The sequence below is a fragment of the Archocentrus centrarchus genome, chromosome 21 (assembly GCF_007364275.1).
Source record: "Archocentrus centrarchus isolate MPI-CPG fArcCen1 chromosome 21, fArcCen1, whole genome shotgun sequence".
NCBI classification, from domain to species: domain Eukaryota; kingdom Metazoa; phylum Chordata; class Actinopteri; order Cichliformes; family Cichlidae; genus Archocentrus; species Archocentrus centrarchus.
The window spans coordinates 27,722,700-27,740,855 of record NC_044366.1 but is presented as its reverse complement, the minus strand read 5'-3'; the positions used below and the strand labels follow the sequence as shown (position 1 = coordinate 27,740,855).

The window sequence follows — 18,156 nt, the reverse complement described above, 5'->3', positions numbered from 1 at the left end:
CTTTTGTGTTGCCCCTTTTACTAGATTTGGGTTTGTTAAGAGAGTTCCAGGCTAATTCTTGAATTTCTCGCAAGTATATGTGCCTATATATAAAGTCTGCTTCAGGCTAAAGACCAGTCTCATACCATCACTATAAGTGGAGTTATTAGATTCGTACCCACAAGTCAACGCTGGGCGTTTTGACTGCTGGGCTAGAGGAGCAGTAAAAACGCCCATCCGCTTATTCGAGGCAAATAAAGCAATCGTGAACTACCAAGACTGCAAGATTCTGACCAACTAGCTGAGGAAAATGTGCAAACATAAACTGAAGCAACAGTGAATGCTCAGCTGGGGAGCACATTTCCCCATGGCAGAGAATTATTACAACATCATTGCGCTCAACAGGCTCCAGGGCATCAAATACAGCAAACTGCCCGTCCAGCAGTGATGCACATAAAACACATTGCAGAATATTTTGTCTTCCCTTATTGTATGAATCAAGGATTAAGAAGGAATAATTAATGAATCCCTTTGCAAAAAGAAGATGGGATTAGTGGGAGATTTCACTGGCATGAAACAAGTTCAGTGGGGAAAAATTGTTTTTGGGGTTTGTAGACACAGCAAATAAACTGGGATGGTGAAACAGATAGGATCCTTCCAGTCCAAATAAAGGCTAAGAATGGCAACAAACTGGTTACTGCATTTGTGTTTTGCACCAAGGAGCTTATGAATAAGGTCAACCTAAATGGAAATAAGACTGACATTCTTGTAACAACCACAGGAGAGCAGAAGACTGTTTGCAGTCATGTTTTAAAATGCTTAGAGCTAGGCAGTCTAAGGCTGAAACTGGTTTGGACTTAATGTGGCAAATGCAATTCAAACAGAGGAGGTCATGAGGAGTATAAATAATGTACCTTATGAAAAAGAACCATCCAAGGATGGCGGGTGAATGGAGGACTGAGAGAGGGTAACTGCAAAGCAGCAGAAAATGTAACAGCATATGTTATTTAAGAACTTCATGAGGACTGTGTTATTTTCAAGAGTGATGTGATCATGAAGGATTAAGCAATGGAGGTTGATGGGAAGGTTTGGTACATTCCACACTACAGAGTGAACTGTCCCCAGAAAAGGATAGATATGTGTTTCATTGATTGTGGTGCTGACTGTGGTCAGGAAGTCACACTGAACAAGCAACTTTTGTGGGTTCCAGACTTCACCAGCATCCTGACTAGAATCATCACGGGATTCCACCAAGAGCCTGTAGTTATTACTGCTGATCAACATCCACAAAGCTCTAGCAGCACAAATGATGGTTGTGCACCTATTTGGTGCTTCCTCATCACCAGACTGTATTAGCCAAACAGTCTTCAGAGTGCGCTGAAAACAGCAGGGACCTGTCTGACACTACAGTGGTCAATGCCCTAGTTCACAGGGTCGATGTTGATGACTGCCTTCTGTCAGCCATCTCCAGGGAAGATGCCATGCTGCCGTGCAGCAGTCTGCCAAAAAACATTAAAGTGGTGTTGGCAGCCAAATCCAAGATGTAAAGGGCAAAAAAAGATGCGGACCTGGCTGAAGATTCAGTCAAGTGTACTCCATTTGACTGAGAACTAACGGTTCAGTGGCGTACACTTCAAAGGCCCCATCCACAAGAAAAAAGGAGCTCCTCCATGGTGATTTTGGTCTGTGGTTTTCCAGGAAAAGGATCTTCCAAAATCAACGCAGGCTACAGCACAGCCGGCATGGCGTAAATCCCGATAATCTTGGTCAGCAGTGGTCCGACTGGATGAAGGATCTGTACACGCACAGCCGATCTGAACCTGCACTCATGTTTTGAGCTAGCACACTTTGGAGAGACAACACTTGCTCAGCTGCATCATTTTTGTAATCTTACCAAAGACAGCTGTGGCACAAAGTCAATTAAGCCTACATTATGGAAAAAAATGAGTTCCCCCAATCACGTTCACCACTATTCCAAAGTTTGGAACCAATAGCAGCAACGAACAGTTGCAGCCACGGCAAAGCTCAGACAAGATTTTGAGTAAACAAATTCAAGTTGCAATTTGTGATCTGGACAGATGATGGATCTGCTTAAGTATATTAACACCAAGATGACAAAGTTGTGCGCATTCATATCATCACAAAACCTTACTCATGCCTATCAAAGGTGGACTCCTTTGAACTAAACCAAACCTGGAGGAAAAACATTCTCAAAACAATTAAGTTTTTTTTTTAATTCAATAAAAGAAAGAACACACATGTAAAGCAATGCCTCAATAAAGCTGTGGCATGGATCCTTAATGTAAGGAACAGATTGCTTTCTTCTGCTCTTAACCGGGAACAGCTGAGTACTCTATCTGACAGTGAATGATCTGAAAGAACCTGAAATGGAGATTATAAGCCCCTGCCAGAGAAAGAAATTCAAGGAAGAAACAGACACTTTAAAAGGGTGAAGGAGTAGCCACTGATCCAGTGGATCATCACTCTTGTAATTCTGATTCCAGTCTGCTTACTTGTTTGCCACCCTGCACAGCCTCTGTGCCACACTTCTGAGAATAAAGCATTTCAAACTGTTCCTGCCCTCCTGGATATTCAAGGTGCCTACATCAGCTTAATGTTACTGGCCAAATGCAACAAAAAGAACACACTTCATGCACATGAGTAGGGATAATGGACCTGGACTATAAACCCATCAATCATCATAGGTGATTGGAGACATGGTGTGCCAGACCTCTATTTTCAAACAGTTTTGACTTATAGTTTGCTGACACTGCCAACACACAGCGATAATGCAAATCTTGGCTCTGAGGACTTCACCTTTGGCTGACCGGTGCTGTAGCTGTTTGAAATGCCATGTGGGAGAACTGGCATCAGTCCAGTTTGTTACAACTGCACTTTGGTGGAGCAGCTCTGAGAGTTTGAACACTGTGAAAAAATAATATAGTGAGTTTTTTTTTAATACAGATTATTTAATATATTGAATTTTATGCAGTTGAAAAATGCATTGGTGAAGCAGAGTTCAAAACAACTTTATTGTTAACAATTACAGGGACAAATGGAGCAGATAACAAACATTAAAGAAAAAAAAAAAAAAAGACAGCTACGTGCATCAAAACTTGTGACCTCAGGACTGTGCAAAACAGGACTCTGCAGTTCACCATTACACATAAAACAGTGCAGTGCAAGGATCCTGAATTTAAATCTGCTGGAGAAAGATGATGGCAGAAGTATAACTGCCAGAGATGCAAAAAAGTGCAGAGCCGTGCAGTGATGAGCTCTGTCACGTCACAGCAAGAAGGTCCACTCTGTGACTGTGGGAGGAAAAACTCTGGCTTCCTTCCACAGTCTGAGACATGCATGTTGGGTTAACTGGTGACTACTAATTGTCTGTAGGCGTGAATGTTTCTCACACAGCCGTGCAGGCAAGTAGTCAAGCGCACAACCACTAACATGTCGTTTGCGTGGAATCTCGTTGTGAGTGAAGACACAAAGTTTACCACAGTAAACCGTGAAAACGTTTGTAAAACCAAACCTAATCACGCACCTATATCACCCTCACCCAGCTGAACATGGATATTTTCAAGAAGCTAACAAAGGTAAAGTGGCTAAAGCCATCCAGAGCTCAGAGCCAGCCACAAGCCAGCAGCCTCGGTATGAGCAAAGGATCGAAGAAGACAAAAGGAAAATTATGGAGATGAGTGAAACAGAGAAAAGGTTGTCTGTTATCTGATGAATTTATAAACATACTGGAAAATGATGTAAGAACCTGACATTAATTTTGTTGCACCTGATTTTGTTTGGTAAGGTAAAATGTGTCAGGTAAAGGTACGTATACAGCAACTCATCTTCACTGAATTATTTGTACCTCTCTCCAGCAGCAGAGCACATTTTCAGATGTTTCAGTAAGAGAAGCTCCTGTAACTTACTGCAGTTTGGGGGAAACTGAAAAGTTGAATAATAATGCAATATGAAAACAATTTTTTGCATTGAAGTTAAGTTTTGTTTGCAATTGCTGGCAGTTATAATTCTTAAAAAGAAAATCCAAACTAACAAAATAACAGCTGGTTCACAGTTGGGAAAAAAAAAAAAAATCAGAAATCAGCCAGGAAAGCTGCAATCAGTGCATTTCTATTATTAAAACCTTATTTTGGTGAAAAGTCATCAAACCTTTCAAGCAATGTGACTGCTGATATAATAAATGCAGTTTTCATGATTCTAATACATGCAGTTTTTTGATAATGCTTCAAACTGACTTCCTAATCAAGCACCTCAATTGCTACTGTGAGAATTACACTGTACAAACAGCAGGATCTTAGCAGACATGCTCGTCTTCCATCGTCACTGATCCCACTGAGTATTTTAGTGATGTCCTAAACCATAAAGGTCCAATGAACTTTGCCTCAGCAGACTTTTGTGACTAATGCGCCCAGTACCTGAGAGACACAGCTCGTGTGTTGTTACATTGAGAAGAAAGTGCCTTACAAGCAGGGAAGTTCTAGCTCAGCGCACACTGCACAGAGCCTCTGGGGTCCAAACACAAATTCCTGCTCATCAGTGTTTTCTAGTACAGGTGGAGGGAATGTACTGTGTTCTGTGGCCTGCAGGCTGCTGTGCACACCCTGCTCTCCAAGGTCACAAGCCAGTTATTCCTCTTGTCACCAGCATTAAATAAGGGGAATGACTGAATGATGAGAGTGAGCATGGCTGCTACAATAGTTGCCACCAGCAATGTCAATATCGTTTGTGATTCACTGGCCTCGCAGTTCATGTAACCCACCTGCCAGCAGGCATTTATAACTCTCTTTATTTGCCAGTCTGGCTGCTTGTATCTGTCTCTTAGACTGAATTTATAGAAACAAAGCACTACAGACATGCGGTTAACACTACTGCATGCAACACTTACTATGGAAATGTTATGTGATATGTAAAAAAGACAAGCACGCTATTAAACCACGTAGCACGATGTAACGTATAATGAAAGAGTCATGACGTAATGCACGAATACGTTCATTCATTTTAATGACTGCTTTCCTTTCATGTCGTACAATCAAAGCAGTTCACTGCACACTGTGTGACACACGAAACAAGTGTCCTGCAATAAGATCAAAACAAATGAAGATATAAATGACTGCAAATCAAAAACGGTATCAAGTATATCAAAGAATATTCTGCTGAATCAAGACACAGTCAAATGTCTTGTTTCCATCTAACAGCTTTGTGCCCAGGAGCTGTCACAATAAAAAAAAAATAAAATAAAATAATAATAATAATAGTAAATAAATCTTTTTTCCTCTTTTTAATTGTTTTCTCATCATATATGCTTTCATTATCATTACATTCACTTATCACTTGTGGATCTCCTCTCCACAATGTCATGCAGGTGTGGTTGGTACACTCACAAATCTGCACCACAATCAGATTCTGCACAGCAAAAGATCACAACATAATAAGCAGGACACTCAGTGAATGCATCTTCAGCCAAGGCCAATTCCCTGTTTTCTGGTTTTAAACACCACGATCCACCTCTCCACACTTGCCCACCTCTCCGCAAAGTCTCATGAAATTAGGACAGCTTGCTGAATCGTGCTGGCAGACAGACAGAAGAACAAACAGTGCTAAAAACATACTCAGAGAGCAATATTGTCATGTTGACAATCAGGCAGGTGATGCATTGTCTTCCCTGAACCGGGTACAAAACAGAACAAAACTCTGGATATCATGTTCCCGTGTGCGTCAGAAATAAATTTTTTTATGTAAACACTCTCAGACAGCAAACTAATGCGCCGACTCTTTTCTGTCAGCCTTTCTCTTCATAAAGACACCATGAAATTTAATAACCGGGAAGAGTCTGAAAACAGATGTCATGAGATAATCTAAAAATAAACCATAGAAAAGGGATTTGGAATAAGGAGTAGACATGGAAGAAGAGAACAATTAGTGCTATATCACACAATGCAAAGTTGAACTACCACCAACACAAAGAGAGTTCAAATATGAGTCCTAGAAAGAATGCAGCTGCTGTCATTCTAAGCTGGATAAACTAATTAACAGATTATTTATAGATTTTGTTGGAAATGATGAAATGAAGGATGAAAAAAGGCAGATAACTGAATTAATACAATAAAACACAGTACCTGTGCTTCAGTCTTTAATTAAATCTTGCTCAAACTGAACCCTTGCTAAAAAATTTATGTGCATGTAATCAGTCACACTGACTCAAATGCAGACATGCTTTGTGCCTTCACACCGGTATGTCTCCAACTCATCAAGTCGGGTAGATTCTGCATTCAGCTTTGCAGAGCAACCAGCTGGTGGATGTTCAGAGTCCTGCAGACTCAGCCAAATGGGGTGAAAAACTGGACTTCAGCACAAATGTTTACTAGCAGATGACAGGACAGTCTGTTGCCCCTGTGGATGCTGCCACATGCTCTGTTTAACTCATCCATGCAGGACAAGAGATGGTGAAGGAGAGTGCAGGACACACAGCTATGTAATATTATAGGAAGAGCACCATTTGTCTTATTTTAAAATGTCACATGCTGAAAGAAAAATGAGTGTTTAGGAATATCTTACTATCATGACTTACCGTTTATTGTTGTGGAAAAAAGGAATATTTTTCTTAGTATTTTAACTACATAATGGTTTTTCTTTTTTTATGCATCCATCTCTTAATATTTTCCATCCATTTTCTTCCAGTTCAGGCAGCCTGTCCAGCTGTCACAGGGTGCAGGGTACATCAAGAACAGGTCTACTGGAGGGCTGATGCAGAGACAAGCAACCATTCATGTCCACATTCATTTCTAAGGTTAATTTAGAATCATCAACTAACCTAACATGGATTTCTTTGGACTGGGGGAGGAAGCCAGAGTACCTAGAGAGAACGTGCAAACTCCACACAGATAGGCTGCACCTGACCAGTGGATTCCAAATCAGGACCTTCTTGATGTGAGGCAACAGCACTAAACACTGCACCACCATGCCGCCCTCTTAATATTCACTTACTGGTTGAGGCAGGGAGGCTCACCCAAGCGGGCTCTTGCTTCTGGTGTCAGTGACCCACTCCGGGGACAGTGGCATATGGGGAGTTTGTCTGGGTCAGTACATCTGTGAAACTGTAATACAGGCTTCCTAAGGTGCGCTCACAAACCCCCCTCAGAGAAGAAAGGCACAAGCTTGTTTGACCTTGATTTCTTAACATTTTTTCCTTATTATTTCCATTCTGTCAATCACTTGTGAACCAAGGGCATTCTATGTTTTTTAAAGTTCATTTGTTGGATTGAAAGTCTTTTTTCCCTTTTTTTCAGTAGTTTAAAAAGCTATGTTCCTGTCCTGAACATGGAAGACTTGTTGGGAACTTGCTACATGGTATCACTTCTACTACACATCAATAATTGAATGAAAATAAATGCCAGAATATGTAACATGGCATTTGAAGTCTTTGAAGTCAACCTGCCAGGCTGGACAGTGAGGATTAATGTCTTTGTCTTCCAGGCATCTCTGCTAATGATCCATTCAGAGCCATGAGAGTCTTTGGTTGATACAAATAACTGTTATTTAGTGTCTCATTACAAATGAAATCTATAGCTGGAAGACTGGAGAGAAAGAAGTAAAACCAACACACAACTGGCAGCAGAGGATCACTCAGTGTACATCTATGTAAAATAGCAAACTACAACTTTTTTAACAGAAGATAATGTACAAGGCTGGCTTTTAGTGCCGTATGGTTGTTCATTTGTAACATAAACCTGCTGTTTCTAACAGTACCGTTACTTTTATTATATTATAATGTGATGTATTATTATGTTACATTATAAATACTTTTAATAAACTTTTGGCAGCACTCATCACAACAGTAAGAAAAATAAAAGAGCTAATTATGACTATTATTAGCATTTTAATATTTTTAAAATCAGGACATTTAAAAGTTAACCACAGAGAAGATTTTGCCATATTACCTCTGTTCCCTACATTTGCCACTTTACAAGCCTGAAATTATTAATGCACGAATGACAAGGATGTCAGTCAGCAAAAGGCATGTTCAAGCAGTCCTAAAATGACTATCAAGCACATTAAACAAGCGATGCCCCACCCCCATCCACCCCCCACCTTCCTTTTCTGTGCAAACACACAAGCTGTGGGTCATTATCTCAGTGTCAAGTGACCGGTCTTGAGTCCATCACGCCACACTCGAACCTTATCTGTGCAGACGCCAAAGCTTGGTCTGTTCTCTCATCTCCATCCATCCTACTCCCCTGACCTCTATGCCTATCAGTCCCGGGCTACAAGACTGAAAGCATTCCCTCCTCAGCACACCCAACAGGCACCATCACTGCATCCAGTAGCGTTAAGGTCAGAGGGTAAATGTCTCTAAGTTCTTTGAAAACCTGTCCCACACGTGCCCCTTTAGCTCCTTATACACTGACTTGCCACTTTGTTAGGTACACCTGTTCAGCTGCTTATTAATGCAAATGCAGCCAATCACATGGCAGCAACTCAGTGCATTTAGGCATGTGGACACGAGCGAGATGAGGATTTGAATATGGCATGATTGTTGGTGCCCGACAGGCTGGTCTGCGTATTTTTGAAACTGCTGCTCTGCTGGGATTTTCCTACAGAACCACCTCTAGAGTTTGCAGAAAATGATGCCCCTCAGTACCAGCGGAGCATTGTTTAAATGCCACAGCTTATCTAAGTACAGTTGATGGTCATGTACATTTTATGACCACAGTGTACCCATCTCGGGACAACATGCCATGTCACAAAGCTCAGATCATCTGAAACTGGTTATTTGGATATAACAATGAGTTCACTGTACTCAAATGGCCAAACAGCCGCCAGATCTCAAGCCATGATGGATGTGGTGGAATTGGAAAATAATATCATGGATGTGCAACCAACAAAATCTGCAGCAACTGTGTGATGCTATCATGTCAATATGGACCAAAATCTCTGAGGAACGTTTGCAGCACCTTGCTGTATCTGTGCCACGAAGAATTAAGGCAGCTCTGAAGGCAAAAGGGGAGCCAACCTTTAAGTAGCAAGGTGTACCTAATAAAGTGTCTAGTGAGTGTATATTCTTAAGCTGTCTTCTTCATGCTCAAAGAACTCTGTTTCCACTCTAGTGTTTGCAGTTGTAAAACTACTACAGCTAGTGCAGAAGGTTTACTAGGCTTTGTGTTTTACATAATAACTGTAAAGGTGAGTCATGCACTGTATGTTTGCAGAACTGTAGAAAGTGGTTTACATCATTCCTGGAAGCTAGGGAAGGACAGTGACTCTCCAATGCAAATAGTCAAATGCAAATTTACACCAATAACATTCAAGTTTAACTTTTGTTTACATTACATAAGAACTAAAAGCATGAGTTACAACTCACTCGCAAATATTACATCAACAGATAATAAATGGTCAAGGCCACAAAACGGAAAGTCCTGCATGTTCTGTTAAACAAATATTTTAAAAATTGCTCAAAAAGGCGGATTTCTGGGTAGTCTTGTTCTGGACTCTTAAGGCATAATTTTTCTCTACCAACATTCCTGGTAACACTGTTCAAGGGCTGAAAAATGTTGAGCTGTGGCAAAGAAAGAGTAATCATTTTCACTTCCAGCTTCAATTTAAACTAAAAAAAAAAAAAAAAGAAGGGTGGTAAGGTCATAAACTGTATCACCAAACACACAGATTGTATTCTTGTCCCTCTAGACAGAGACATATAACTATCACTGGAAATGAGTATCACAAGACAGCCTGCAGCTTATTATGGTATGAGGATGAAACTGTAGTATTAGACATTCCTGGATTTAAAAACAAAAAACAAAAAACACACACACACACACACAAGCTAAAGACAAGTGTTGATAGCAAACTACAGGGACAATAAGAGCCTCAAAGATGCATTCTGCAATGCTGCCAGGACAGCTGAACACGGAACAATGTGGGACACAGCAGTCCTGCAGAGAGCATGAACGAGTTCTCCAGGTTTGCATTTAATTGGTGTCATTAAAGTACACAATACATAGACCAATAGGCCGCCTATATGAATCACTGATTCACTGAAAGTAAACAAAAGAAAGAAGCGGCGCATGTAGCTGACATAAGTAGTCATGATGGAGTGAATGATCCGGTTTTATCCCAACTGGCTGTATGAGACAGTTTCTTGAGAATGTGGAAGTCTCCAGGCTCGCTGGATATTCTGACGTATAATGATTACATAAATGAGAGCAACAAAACAAAAATAAACACGCTATTGTGGATGTTGCTGTACTATCCAGGATTAAGAGGGTAACTAAATTAAGAGGGTTATTTTGGGCATCCAGAGCTTTTGGGGAGTAAAGCCTGGATAGCCTGGCTGGGTATGGAACACTCCACAAGAATTCTGAGCTTTTGGAAATTTAACTCAGGGAGATTTAATCTCCCAAGGTAGGAAAAAACTGGAGAAAGAAAACAAACAAAAACGCAGCAAACAAAAATGTAAAGACAGAACATCTCTCTGTATATGCTGTGGACAGGACAGAACATGCGAATAAAAAACCCTCTACTTTTCTTCAAGAGGCAGCCAGTGCGTCAGGTGGAGTTACAGAAAGGTTCTGACAGATTCTGCCTCAGTGGGATTCCCTCCACCCGGCAGCAGCTTCTGTATTTCTTGCCTTTGTAAGCATTTCTTCTACTCCGACACATTTTTCATTTTACAAAAGCCCGTCTGCCTCTTTGTACCAAAGGTGTCTATCTGCACCTATGTGTGGTAAAGATGAGAATCCACTTAATGGGCTTCTCTAACATGAAGCCATTCATCGTGTGAGTAACAGTTGGAATGCAACAGCACATCGGTATCATACAGATGGCCATAGTGAATGCTAATTATGTTTATTGGTCTTTCCAGTGAACCTTGATGGTGTACGGTGGGATGTGATAAAGGTGGATGCAGACAAGAATCACACAGACAGGTTCACAATGCTCATAAACAGAGCCTAACAGCACGCGTGCCGGCCAGTCAGCCATCTGGAGAGATGGTAAAGAAAATACTTTTCAGATCTGCAGACACTCGGCCCAGACAGGTGGAGAAGCTGGCACCAGGTGACAGTATTAGTGAGAAAACCGTACATTTGACCAATCGAGGAGGCACACACACACACACACACTCGCTCACACCCTTCCCTTTTCTAACTCCCCCGAGATGAGTACACGCTCAGCCCACTCAAGTCTCAATGCATTCTGTGGGAGTTTATGTAGGGATCAAGCAGCCACGACGGAACAGAATAGCATGGTTTACAAGTGTCAGACACCAGTCTCCACTCACCGCCTCCGAGTCTTCAAATCCATGAAGGTACAAGTTATCGTACATGGAGGAGTGAGGTTCCAAAAAATGTGCTCTTCAGTGCAAAATAGGCAGAAATGACTAATCATCAACCTGCTCTGGAGAGGATGGATGATGAGGACAGGGGAGTGATAGAGAACACCAGCAGTCTCTTCTTCCACATGAAGGTAGATCAAAAAGAACAGAGATCACACCAGAGCAACAGATTAAAAAAAAAAAAAAAAAAAGGAAAAGAAAAGGAAAATGGGTGGAACCCAGTCTTCTCCTAATGCTGAACTGGACGTTAGTGCTCCCAGGTCAAACAAGTGTTCTTTCCCATTATAAGGCAGCCTGGCTATCCCTAGAGGCAGAGCAGACCTGGCATTTCATCTGCCTTCCAAGCTCAGATCACACGAGCCAATCCCTTCCCCAGCACTGGCCGATGACCGAGGTGAGATGCAGGCTGCCGATTGGTTGCTGCAGTCAGCCTGGCTGGCTGTGAATAAGGAAGAGGGAGAGGAAGAGGCGGGGGCGTCTGCAGCCCGAGAGCATCATTAAGCAGCAAGCCGCGTGAATTGTGCGCATGGATGTGAGTGTGAGGTAATCTTTCACGCTAAACACCCATTTGCAAAGAGTGACATTTAATTTGCACATGCAGAATGGCAGCGAAGGTGAACAGCTGAGTGATGATTCTCTGAACAAGGGGCAGACTCGGTGCTCTGCTACAAGGAGCGCTCGTGTCTTTACAGCTTCACGAACACACCGGGGCTGTAAAATCAGTCTGTAAAACGTCTGCTGCTGGCAACACGATCACAGAGAAAATCAATCAAGAAAAGCAGGAGAGCTTAAAATCTGCAGTTTGACACCTTTCATGACAGCGTCTGGAATAGTAAAACTGTTGCTATCTTAACTACTTTACATATGAAACAACAGTGCATTTCAAATTAAAAGAAAAATGCATTTAGAGCAAACATTTTTCTGAGCTTTACTTTACTGAATATGTAATTATCATCGGATGTTACGTTACAAACTACAGACAGATTTTGATTTCATTGCTGTACAAACTATCTTCATTTGTGCAGCTGAAAGACATCACAGTGTTCCTGTTAAACACACACACACAAACACACACACACACACACACACACACACACACACACACACACACACACACACACACACACACACACACACACACACCACAAATTACACAAACTGAACAATCAGTGTATGGAGTGCATGATCCGATTCAAACAAGTTTGGCTCTGAGATGTTGCTGTTTGTCAGACAAAGTAGAGCAACAGCACCCTCTCTTGATCAGCTAAAGCCTCTTTTCATCAACATCTCCACCCTTTTTTCTCCCGTGCTCTGAACAGGCTGTTCCCAAAACAAATGTTTTTCTTTGTTTGTTTTTTTCATTAATCCAGCATGTATTTTAGTTGAAGAACAGCGCTGGGTGCCCCTTCCTCATCATGCATTCAGATACTGTTCTGTGTATCTGCACAGCAGCTCCCGGCAGACCCCCTCTGGCCCATGTGGAACAGCAGATCAAAGAGAGACCTTTCAGAATAAAGGTCATTTTATTCAGGCTGAAGGTGCGTGAAATATCACATAAGGGCGCTTTTATTTTAAGAGCAAGAGAGCGAGAAATAAAGAAGGATGAAAAGTAAAAAGAGAAAAAGCACATTAGGCGAATTACATTTCTGGAGACAAAGAGGGATCGTGCTGCTATGGTGGTATAATTAGATATCACACGTAACAGTTTGAGCAACATTACCACACTGAGAATAAACACATAACCACACAGTCATAATCATGGCTGCAAATATGACAAGAAACTAAAGTAATATCAGACCAAGGAGGGTGAAGGAACATGAAGGGCTCATGTTTTTAGTCATATCTTGAACTGTCAGCTCATTAGAGCTCTGTTAGGTTTTCTGGATCTTTTAGGGTATCCAGATGATCCTTTATCACAATCCATTAGGTGAGCGAGTGAAAGAGGTCAATAAAATTGATTTCTGTGTGTCTGAAAGAAAAAAAATGTCAACCAATATTTCACCATATATTGGTATCAGTCTTTAAAATCCTATATTGCTTGGGCTCTACTTTGTACTCGCTGTTAGTGAAGAAGCAGTATGACCATGTGAAGGATTCTTTTTTCTTTTTTTTTTTTTTACTTTTTGAGAAATTTTTCAACATTTTCTGCACATTTTGTCTTTAATAGACAGTCCCCAATCCAGAGACAAAAGGTTACATCACTGAAAGAAAGAAATGAGAAACAAAATGCAACAAATACAACAACAGGCAGACAAGAACTGCACTGCAGGTCACAGTTGGAGCAGTAGATTCTAAGCTACGAGGGCACTCCCACTTCTTTGCCATTTTCTAAATTAAGCATGCAATCAATTCCAACTGATAACGATGCGCCTTTCATTTGTAATTCATTATGTTGTCTCCGTCATCTACTCAGGAGGTGCTGGCAGACTACTGTGTGATACCAGCAGTGAGCTATAGCAGCGGTGGCTTGGCCCATCAAGTAATTCACAAATTAAAGGCTGTTGAGTTTAGCCGTGTGACCCACATATGGGGGATTAGCAGTGTGAAAGTCCCTTCCTTATCACATCACAAGCTGCAAGCTGAAAAATGAGGTTAAAGAGTTGCCTCTGTTTGATGTGTCGTGAATCAGCAATGCAAATTCAATTTCCGGGTTGGCATTATAGGTTTAGCAATCTCAGAACGACAGTCAATTAACTCTGTGAGCCTTGCATCCATTCATGATTTCAAGATTTATTCATGGAAGTCAGAGACTGAAAACTTGTTCATCCAGGATGTGAATGAGAATTTAATTAAGAATTTAATTCTGGTGATTAAAAACGGAGCCGGTGAGGAAATCTTCGGTCCACCAATCAAATTCAGCCGCGACTCAGAGGTCATTCTTCTGGTGAGCCTCATCTGACATGTATTTACCGGTCCACCAAAATTGATTACTGTGCTCTTGTTGTGTCCTTGGGGCATCTCAGAAGAAAAGGCTTGCTACATCTGAACCCCCTTCCTCCCAACTGTTTGGATGTCAATATCAACTGAATAAACTGCAGGTGAGAGCTAACCTAACAACATGCGTGCCGGCCAGTCAGCCATCTGGAGAGATGGTAAAGAAAATACTTCTCAGATCTGCAGACACTTGGCCCAGTCTGCAGATCAAATTATTCCTGTTCCTACCAAATATTGCTTATCTTTATTCATCATAACACATAGGTGTAGAGAAGCAGCTTTGTTATAGGCAGTACAGTTCAGGTGTATTCGCACCTGGAGGATTTTAAAAACACATGAATGGCAGATAAGAGATGATCCTTTTTTTTTTTTTTTTTTTATTTGTTCAGAATATGAAGGTGGTCTTCACATCCTGATATACTGCCAACCATAGTTCAGAAGTATCAAATAGGCTAACTATATACAGACCAAGCTGCCCACAGGGGTCAGGGAGCCTCTAGTCCAGAACCTTGATTTAAAGTGATAGTTAACATTTCTTATTTCAACACATGCATAGAAAGAGCCTCAAAGACACAAACCAACTGCAAGTCTTAAAATGTCCAGAAAAAGACAGAAAAAAAAACACAGAGTATCAGGAAAAACATAATAAGATGCATGAAGGACAAAGAAAGGTGCAAGATGAATACCAAAAGATACAAAACAATTTTGAACACAGACAAAAGAAATTTTACTAAATGCAAAATGTGTGCAAAGATGGAAACTGAATATAAACAGATGATAAATCTGCATAAGGAGACACAAAATTTCTAAAAAAAATTTAAATGAGTGAGATGCCACGAAAAGATGCAAATACCAAGAGACCTAAAAAATAAATAAATTTAAAAAAAAGCTGAATATTTAGTCTTTTGTATCTGTCTTGATCTGTGAGTTGGGCTGTTGTGTAGGAAGGGTTTTTCCACCTCCGTGCCTGTCTTATAAATCATCCATTGATGGAGCTTAAAGACTGGCCCAGGAAGTGATCAGGTATCCACTCGCCAAAAACAGACGGAAACATCTGTCCCTGTGAGAACTAAATGTAGATGTTCTTTGCACCATCTGGGGGAATCGGCTTTTTACCATCTCTGCAGCAGATCCGCTCAGCATCACACACAATGACTCAGACACATCTCTCATATCTCCTGGAACATAATGTCCCTGTACTGTGACACAATTACACATTGGAGCAAACAATGAATTAAAGTCTTTTTCTCTCCTTTTCACTTCATTTTCTCTGTCAGAGAAGAATCAGGTTTGTAAGAGGCTATTCAGTAGACTCTGAATGAGCCTAACCCTACCTCCCCTAACCCTGATCCTGGTGCTCTCCTCCTTAAATACACTAATTTCTGCCAAAGTAAACAGTTTTGTTTATTACACAGAAGAAACATTTTGTATTTTTTTATTTTAATCTGCGCTCTTCTCATTGGCTTGAAGTAAGTGAAGAGCAACATTTATATTGCATTCGGATGACAGTTGGATTGCTGTTTGCTTATGTCACCAACACAGTCAGACAAATCTTATCAAACCATACCCACACAGTACAACGCGCATTAATTTTTCAGGTTTTTGTCAGTAAAATACTTTAACACTCCTAGTGTCCTGAGCTCTTTGGCAACAGGAATTCTCTTTTGCTAACATTTAAACTGGCTGAAGCTCATTATTCGCAACAGATGCGGCTAAGTTTTGAAACTCTTGAGTCCAGTGAAGATTTACGATGGTGACTGTGATTCTGTAATATCTACAAATGCTCTATAGGAGAAAAGTTAACTAAAAAAAAAAAAGAAATATCTATATCGACCTTAGTTTCTGTAAAGATTGCATTCATCTCACTTTTTTCCCCATTCAGTTCAGTAGTTGCTGTAAAAAATTGGTACCTTCTTGTGAAAAGAGAGAGGAGGTGTAGCTTCCTGCTAATCAACCTTGTTGGCTTGACCCCTGTTGTTGTTGAAGGCTGTTACTATGGATACAAGTGGGAATCAAAGAGAGCGGGCCCACTCCGCCTCTTTCTTACCTGATGACGATCACATCGGTGATGACACAAATCACAGCGGGGGCGTTACAGAAATCTCTGAGTGTGTAATAAGTAGAAGGAGTGGGCAAGGGCTTTCATTCTATTCCACTGTCCTTCTGCTTTACTTCCTTTTTGTCTCTCCTGCTTTTTGTCTGCTGTTTCTTTCTTTTAGGTACTTTCTGTCTGTAACATTGTGTTTTTTCCACCACCTCTCCTTCCTGTGAGCCATATTATTACTCCAGTGTCAAGCAGTGGGCATTCAATAATTAATGGATGATGTTAACACTTTGAACATACTGGTGTGCTGGTAAATAAAATGCAGAGCTTATAGGACACTGCTATGTGTGATAGTCTTCTGGTGTGATGCTCAGTAGTTATATACTGTACAATGATAAGATTCTGTTAAAAGGGAATTATGAACAAATTGATAATTTCAGTGACTAATGGGAAACACACCACTATAAATCACATATCTTACTATTCGGGGGGACATACGGGTGGCCTAGAGGATGAGAAGAGGGTTCATCAATGAGAGGATGGTGGTTTGAATCCTTGGACTGGCATCACTGTGGGCCCCTGAGCACGGCTCTCACCTCCCCAGGCGCTCTCTAGCTGCCTCCTGCTCCACGCTGTGCTGTGTGTACCACATACTCCATGTGTGATGGTTCAAATGCAGAGACTGAATTTCACTGCTCGTATGTGACAAATAAAGTTCTTCTTCAATTTTAAAAATTTCATGCTTTCCACATGAAAAACGTCTCCAAATTGATATGATCTGATTTACTGTATCTCCAAGTAGAGCCATGTGGTGTTAGCGCAGGCAGCACATGACCCAGAGTGTTTGAGGTCAGGTAAGAATGCGTGAAGAGGGCATTGAAAAAGAAAGAGGAAAGGGGGGGGGGGTTGGTACAAAGGTATCAATGTTCTTGCATCTTTGCATGGCCTCTGCAGCCTCGCCTCCCTTGGCAACTTGTCAGCAGGAACCACCTTAAGCATTTAATGAATTAAAGAAGGGACTTCATACAGGAAACTAATTCAAATTCGTTTTTACAGTGCCATATACAAAAGAGGCGGAACGTCCGCATATAAACAGCGCTGCCTGACACTGCTTCCATGAATCATGCGTGGCTGGTAGGTCTCTCATAAGCAGCCAGTAAGCTAAATTCCCAGATGAGAACAAATCAAGGCCATCTAGTCCTCAGACAACAGCAGAACAGCTCCCAGACTGCCAACGTATCATCTGCTGCCACAGTGTTTTTGTTCACTTTCCACTTCATATTGGAATCAGCCCCATATGAGTCAAACCAAAAGTCATGTGATGATGGATTGAGGTCAGAAATCAGCAGTGGTCCAGAAGAAGTGCTCTCAAAAAAAGACTTCCACCAGGTGTGTCTTCAAACAACAAATCCCCAGTGTGTTCACCACTCAGCTGTCAGCGTTGGGGTTTGTATCATCCATTAGTTTTAAGTGTACATCTCTTCACAAACCTTTATAGAAAATAACTACCAGAGGTATTTAAACTGCATTTAGACTCGATTTCATAGTGCTTCCTACTGCCAAAAAACACAGGGCACAGCCTGTGCAGGTTGCCAGCCTGTCACAGAGCTAACACAGAGAGACAGACAACCATTCACACTCACATCTATGGGCAATTTAGAATCGCCAATTATCCTAACCCCAGTAACTGCATGTCTTTGGACTGTGGGAGGAAACCAGAGTATACCCACATAAACACAGGGAGAACATGCAAACTCCACACAGAGAGGCCCAGGCCAAGGTGGATTCAAACCCAGACCTTCTAGCTGTGAGGCAGCAGTGCTAACCACCACGCCACTGTGTCTAGCTCATA

At 41.3% G+C, this 18,156-nt stretch overlaps 1 protein-coding gene across 2 annotated transcripts in view; it reads right to left on the bottom strand.

Moving 5' to 3' along the window:
* cacnb4a (calcium channel, voltage-dependent, beta 4a subunit) overlaps positions 1-18,156 on the bottom strand; it is a 35,901-nt gene that overhangs the window by 15,474 nt on the left and 2,271 nt on the right. The window lies entirely within an intron of this gene.